General features: G+C 42.9%; 1 pseudogene across 1 annotated transcript; it reads right to left on the bottom strand.

Moving 5' to 3' along the window:
• Positions 1-5,372: 5,372 nt before the first annotated feature.
• LOC306663201 (protein pelota homolog) lies at positions 5,373-6,842 on the bottom strand (annotated as a pseudogene). The gene has a single exon. The product of its transcript is annotated as a protein pelota homolog (transcript).
• Between the last annotated feature and the right edge of the window lie 824 nt (positions 6,843-7,666).

Raw genomic sequence — 7,666 nt, 5'->3', positions numbered from 1 at the left:
TTTTATAAAATCTGTCAATATTTATGACTTTGAAAACTAATTTTCCCTAGTACTTGGTTTGGCATTTTCAGTCAGAAAATACAAGTCTTTTTTCAGCTAAAGGAAGTTTTCCTATATTATATCTTGTTTTATTGCTTTTCCCTACCTATTCCTTTCTCTTGCTTTGGAGCTCCTATATTATTTATCATCATTTCATTCATTTTCTTTTAATGAATTATTTGTGTGTGTGTGTTTGGGGAGTTGCTTTATGCATTTTTTCAACAAACATGACCAAGCATCTCTTTTATGCTCAAATTTAGGTACTGAAATTAGATTAGTAGAAAGTACAAATAGTGCTGCCCTTATGGAACTTATATGTTAGTGGAAAGAGATAACAAATACATTAGAAGGTGAAAAATGTTATTGAAAAAAGAAAGAAACAAGAAGAAATAGGGTAAGAGGATTAGGAGTATCAAGCAGGGGATAATTTACAATTTTAAGTGGTATGTTCAGGTCTCATTGAGATGAGATTTGAGAAATACAAGGTAGGGTGTGAACCATACAGAAAGTGGGGAGGGATATTCTAGAAAGCACCTAGTGCAAAGGCTGTAAGATGGGAGTGTTCCTGGAGTGTTGGATGATAAACAAGGAGGCTGATGTGATTGAAACAAGGGGCTTTGAATGAGTAACAGGCCACAGGTCCTTTTGGGTCTTATAGGCCACAGTAAAGACTGGTTTCATTCTGCTGTGAATGTGTGTGTCCTTACCTCCCCAAATTCATACATTGACACCTAATCACCAATGTGATGATGTTGGGATATGGGACCAGTGGGAGGTGATCAGGTTATGAGGGTAGAGTGCTCACAAATAGGATTAGTACCCTTATAAAATAAATCCCAGGGAGCTACCTTGCCTTCTACCATGTGAGGCAATAGCTAGAAGGTGTCACCTATGAACCAGGAAGTAGAACCTCGTCAGACACTGAGTCTGTTGGTACTTTGATCTGGGACTTCCCAGGCTCTGAATCTTGGAGAAATAAATGTGTTATTTATAAGCCACTCAGTTGATGGCATTTTGTTAGAGAAGACTGAGTGGATTAAGACAGAAGCCTTTGTAAGGTTTTGAGAAATACGAATGACTTGATTTGACATAAATTATGAAAGGATCTCTTTGGCTGACCTATGGACAAGGACAAAGATAGAAACAAAAAACCAGATAGGAAGCATTCCGGCAATGTAGGTAGTAATTGATGATGGTTTGGAACAGTGTGGGAGCAGTCAGGATCCGTGAAAAATGTTGACCATTTAGAATTGGGATTGCCACCAGCTGAAATGGGAAGTGCTATGGAGGTAAAATAAAAAAATTCAGTTTGGGACATGTTGACTTTGAGATGTCTGACATCCAAGTGGAGTGTCAAGTAAACAATTGGATAACCGAGTCTAGAGGCTGGGAGGATCTATAAATTTGGAAATTATTGGCATGTGTATAGTATTTAAAGCTGCAAGCCTGGACAAGATAACTATACTGGTCATGATAGACTTGGGCTTTGATCTTGTAACAAACAGCTCCCAAATTCCAGTGGCCAGACACATGAGATATTTTGTTTCTTGATCATATGAAGCCTATTACAGGCCTGGGCTCCTTTCCAGGGCATCTGTCTTTCATGGAGTGACTCAGCGATCCAACTGCTTTGGTTTTTTGGTCTCACGTCTCAATGTGAGGACCTCTCCAAATAGCTGCAGCAGGAGCAAAGACAGCTGGAGAGTTGTGTGCCAGACTTTGCTGGGAAGTGACCTGATTTTTCTGCTTACAAACCACTGTCCAGAATCAGTTGCATATGACTGTCCACTTGCTGTAATGGAATGGGAGGAGATAAAGATGAATCAAGAGACCAAACAAGGGAGGGTAGATGATATAATGGAATCCAAGGAGGGAGTGATCAAAATGGGCTAAGAAGACGATGACTCAGGACTGGCTATTGGATCTAGCAGGAGGAAGTGATCTGTGATTTGGAGAAGAACGATTTCTCAAAGCCATGCATAAATAAAATAAAATAAAATAAAATAAAATAAAATAAAATAAAATAAAATAAAATTCCTATGTGGAGTAGGTTTAAGAGAGATGGTAGAGGGTGAAGAGGAATTAGAGGGAATTAGAGACAAGTATAGCCAAGTAGTATAGCCAAGTAGCTGGCAAAGGAAGTAGGTTTAAGACAAGGGTGTTTTTGTTTGTTCTTTTCAGCTGGGAGAGGTAATAGCATCTTTCTATGATGTTGAAGAATGTTTGGTAGAGTTAAAACTGGTGAGGTAGGAAAGAGGCTGGAACCTTGAATAGAGTGCCCTTGAATAGGCAAGAGGGGTGGGTTGTGGAGGGGCTGGTTGTAGATGGCCAGGATACCCTGCTGCAGGTGGCAGGTGCAGGTGACAGGTGGAGACAGTAGTGCAGATTTTAGTGGAGGGGGGCCGGAGAAGGCAGAGTATTGGGGGCTTGGAAGAGAGGGAAAAAAGTGTGAAATTGCCTTCTGTTGGTGGGGATGAGATGGGGTTGGCGGGATGTAGAAAGATTGGGGAAGCATAGTGTGGCCAAGACAGGAAGAAGGGACTGTTAAAAGTAATGAATTGAAGTGAGACCCAGATTGATATGGTTTGTAACTGAAAAACACGCTCACCTGCTCAAACCCAAAGAGTGGACTCAGAGACATGGTGTGCAGCAGGAGTGAAACTTTAATGACAATCTTGCAAGAGCAGGTGTCTAGTGAACAGGCACAATCAGAGCAGTTACAACCAGTAGTTTATCCCCTAATGTGCAAGGAGCCCTCTCCTGGTTCCTCATTGGCTGAGGTCTATGGGGTGTACAATCTTGCATGAAGATCACCTAGGTTTTACTGTCCCCTACTGGGTTATTTAAAGAATGCACCTTTATTTGTCTCCACTCTCTTCCTACTCTTGTGGTGAAAGGCCTTCCTGGGTTGAATGCATTTTGGCATTGTTACAGGAAAGCAGGGAGCTGAAACTCCAAACCTCGGTTCTTGTGTTCCAAATAAAATTTAAAGTCAGACACCAAAAGCTATGCAAGAGAACTTTATTATAAATGAAAGTGAGGTGAAAGTAAAGTAAAGGTCAAGTAAGCCTTAAGCAGAGAGCATTCTCAAGAGAGAGAGTGGGCCATCTCTGAGCAGAGAACGACAAAGTAGACAATGCTGTCTCCAACTTTGTTACTGTTTGATGTTTGCCGGGAGAACTGGAACCACTTTCTGTACTCTTTGCTAATCAGGTGTTCAACTCTTCCTTCATGAAGGATGGTGGAGTTTTTGACCTTAATTGGTCCTCCCTGGAACTGTCATGGTGGCCATCCTATAAGTCAATCCCCTGTTAATGTGGGCACTGAAGTCAATACTGGTCAGAAGTTACCTTTGTGCACCTGTGCTACTAAAGGAGTCCCAGAAGGAATGGAGACACCTATAGCCATAATTTCTACCTTCACATCAACAATAATTGACCCCTTTTGTTTACTTTCTACAAACTAACTACTACCGTTTGCTTTCTCATCTACTTTTTCCGTTTTTTGGTGGTGGTGCTAGGGATTGAACACAGGGCCTTGGGCATGCTAGGCAGGCACTCTACCAACTGAGCTATATTCCCAGGCCCTCTCATCTACTTTGAAAGTAGTTTAAAGAAGACCCTAAAGTTATTTAAAGAACACTTGTGACCTTGCCATGCTTTTCATTGCTCATTGCTAGTTTCTACCTAACAGCACGTATGCAGTTCTTACTTCTTCATTTAAGTTACGATTTCTTAGAAAAAAGTTCCTATCTCTGTTGGTCAGACCGACCCCTTCCCTCACCTCCCGTTTGTCAAGGGACTGTTTAGATGCATGAACTTTTGAATCTGCCACTTCTGCAGGCTATTGTTCTATTGTGTGAACTAACTGGTAACTTGCCACTTTGCTCTATTTCCCCTCTGTCTTACGACCCCAGTAATCTTACATTTAAGTCTAAATACTGTATCCTGAAAATGGACCACTGGACTGTTTCTTACATGACTTATCAAGCCACATTCTGCTAGAGAATTGGATTTAACCTGACTGAGGTTGCATCATGAGAGGTCAAGGAAATGAGGGGGATGAGGAGTTGATGGTAATTATGATTGTAAGCTCACGGCCCACAAATGACGGAGGCAGGAGATGGGAAACAAACCTCGGATCAGCAAGTTTTCCTTTATTTTGCAGCGAGGTCCATCGATAGGCGTGGGAGGGCCCATTTTCTGAGTATGGAGATGGCCCCCAGGTTACAGAAAGAGTCTGAGTTTTTATATTCATTGGAGACTGTGGATGTGCAGTTTGGACTTCAGGGGTTATTTGTACAGGTTAGAACTTTAACTTAGGAAGGTAGTTGTAAAAAGGTTGAAATTCATTATCTGGGGAGAGAGGAGTCCAGATCTCGAGGGATGAGTACTCAAATCTTGCCTTTTGCTCTTCTTTCTCTGGGATCCATTGTTTCCCAGAGTTTCAATATTTGCTGTGCCTCCATTTAGGGCTAACTTGCAATAGGGAAAGGTCAAAGTCCAGGACCCAGCATTTCAGTATTTGCCTCCTTCCTTCAAGATGCACAGGGGAAGGGGTAAATGTTTGCTTTTGGTGAAGATGCTGGGGATGAACCTGGGAGGGGATGAAAGTTTGCTTTTTCCCCTCAGGGCTCATTGTCATTGGGAAAGAGTGCACTGGGAGAGGTTTAATGTTTGGCTAATCTTCCCTCCCTCCTCCTGAACCACACTGTTCTTGGGGAGCTGTCTTATAGGAATATTATTTTCCATAATCCTTCAATGATCATGTTAGTTTTTCTGTTCAATCTTTTGGATCATGAATTATGCGGCCAGCAGCATCCATTTTATTTTTCACTCCCTCTACTGGATTTTTTTTTCTTTTCTTTTTTTTTTTTTTTTTTGATACCAGGGATTGAACTAAGAGGTGCTTAACCATTGAGCTGCATCCCAATTCTTTTTGTTTTTTTTGTATTTTATTTTGAGACAGAGTTTCTCTAAGTTGCTTAATGCCTCACTAAGTTGCTGAGTCTGGCTTTGAACCTGTGAACCTGCCTCAGGCTCCTGAGCTGCTGAGATTACAGGCCTGTGCCACATAACTAGTGAGAAACTTTAGGGAGAGTCAAAAAGTTATTGTGAAAAACAATGAGGAAAAACAAAAAATATCCTAGAATACACACCCACATCCACACTCACATCCATACACACAGAGTCCCTGGTAATTTAGTTCAACTTACAATTTTTCAGTTTTACCATGGTGCAAGAGAATACCCATACAGCCATTCAGATTTTCATTTTCAGTGTAATATTCAATAAGTTCCATCAGATATTCAACACTTATTTTTTTAAATTTAAGTTTATTGTTTAGTTTAAATACATGTTCTGAAAACCATAAAATAATCTAGTGTGACCAAATATGCAAGAAATCCCAACATGAATCAAAAAGTCTTGCACTCTTGCAGCTTTCTGTTAAAGGATGCTGAAAAAAAAAATGTAAAAATGGAGTGAGACACAGCTTGTCTCAATCATTAGTCTTCATCAGAACTGGAATCATCCTCTTGGTCAGAAAGTTCAGGAACAGGAAAGCAAAGAATGGCAGCTACTCCAGTCAATTGGCTGAGCTGTTCCCCAGATACATGAAGGCTAGAGAATATCCTAACGGTTCCTGCATTCTCTTTCACACTGTGCATCAGCCTTGCATACCGGCTGCATGTGGCTACATCCTGGTGTCTGAAGAGCTCATCACTGATGAGCAATGTGTCAATAGCCATTGCTTCATTGGCCTTCTCCACTTGCTTGAGTCCATAGAAAGCTTGGTCAGGTTCATGTTGTAACATTTTATAGAAGTCATCCAAGGCTTTAACTTCCCCAGCAGCTTTAGTGTCTGAAAGGCGGCTAGCTACAGTAGGGTCACAAAGGGCCTCTTTCAGGGAGTACTTGTGTCCAGAGGAGGCATGTACCTGAAGGAATTTGGACCGGTTTTCCAGGAGAACTTTGCTGTCTGTCTTCACTGCTTGTTGAAACATGTAGCCGCAGAACTGTTTCCGCACAAATCCTGGGCTGGCCACCAGGACGCACTTTACAACATCGAAGTTTATGTGGCGCTGTATGGCCCGGACCACCTGTTCATAGAACTGCTCCAAGGCTCGGTCATGCTGGGAGCAGTTGCCTTTCCTTTTTCTAGGGATGTTCACCTCCACCTTGGCCCCAGTGAGGGTCATGCTGGGAGTGACTAAGCAGATATGGGCGAGGCCTTCCTGCATGACCACAGCTGCCACATCAGCACTCCAGGCCGGGTCCCAGGCCTGCTCAATGCGCTCCAGAACCACACTATCCCACTGTTTCTCCGCCAGGGTGAACTGGCCGTTGGATTCAGCTCGATGGTGTGGTAAGCTCCCATCTTGACTTACTCATTCTCTTGGATATTGGTCCCTTTGACCCACAGCTGGCAGGCTTGAGAATCAAAGTCGATGGCTTCTATGCAGAGAGTGAGTGTAGTATGGACCCGGTTGCTTCCCACGCTGCCTGTGGAGGACTCGGTCTGTACCTTACCGATGGTGGAGGCGCGAAGGCTGTTGCCCATCTGTACTAGATTGTAAGTGTGCCATATGTCCTCAGGTTCCTCAGGGACCAGGTCACCTGTCCTGCATTTTCCTTCTCAATGTCCTTCCTCACGAGCTTCATGGCCTTAGCAGAGGCTCACTAACAGAATAAGGTGAACTGATGGGGTCCCCAAAGCGAAACGGGCAAGGAGCAGGGGGAAAGGGCGTCCAGGCCAGGAAGGGGGCAGGGTCCGGTTTCTATGGGCAATTGCCGGGAGGGAAGGAAATATTTCTAGCTCTGACTCATGCTGCCCAGGGGGACCCTTACTTTAGCCCTTCCTGTCTTAGTCTCCCCACACTGTGCGCCGAAAGCGCCCTGCAGACACTGCAGGGAACCAGAAACTCTCGGTGCTGCAGCCCTATTCAATGCTTATTATGAAAAAAGTTTTGTATGAGATGGTTTTGTCCAACTGTAGGTTAATATAAATGTTCTGAGCTTATTTAAGGTAGGCTAGGCTAAGCTATGATATTCAGTAAGTTAGGTGTGTTAGATACATTTTGGCTTGTGATATTTTCAACTTCAAATGGGTTTATTGGAAATAAGTTGGGGATTACACACACACACACACACACACACACACACACACACATACTCACACATATATATATATATATATATATATACATACACATATATATGGAGAGAGAGAGAGAGAGAGAGAGAGAGAGAGAGAGAGAGAGAGAGAGAGAGAGAGAGAGAGAGAGAGGAGAGATTTGGAAATTTAAAGTTTCTTATTACAGTTATTTTTTTCAATGCTATCTTTTATTTCTCCTCTGAAGCCTGCCCATCTCTCAGAGCTACTTGCTTTGGTTGGCCATGGTCTCCCTTCCATCAGTGGTGCTCACTGTGATTCTGACAATGATTAGTGTTAGCATCACCTGGGAGCCTTTTGCAAATGCAGATCCTCAGACTGCACCCCAGTCACCCTGAAGCACATCTCTGGGATGGGGCCCAGGAATGTGCGTATTCACTAACTCCCCAGGGAATTCTGTTGAGAAGCACTGTTTTTATTATCTGTAACCTCACCTTTTCTACCTTTGTCAGGG

Source organism: Sciurus vulgaris (genome assembly GCF_902686455.1).
Source record: "Sciurus vulgaris genome assembly, chromosome: 6".
Lineage (NCBI taxonomy): Eukaryota > Metazoa > Chordata > Mammalia > Rodentia > Sciuridae > Sciurus > Sciurus vulgaris.
Note: the sequence above shows the minus strand (reverse complement) of the source record. Positions and strands in the feature narration are given on the sequence as shown.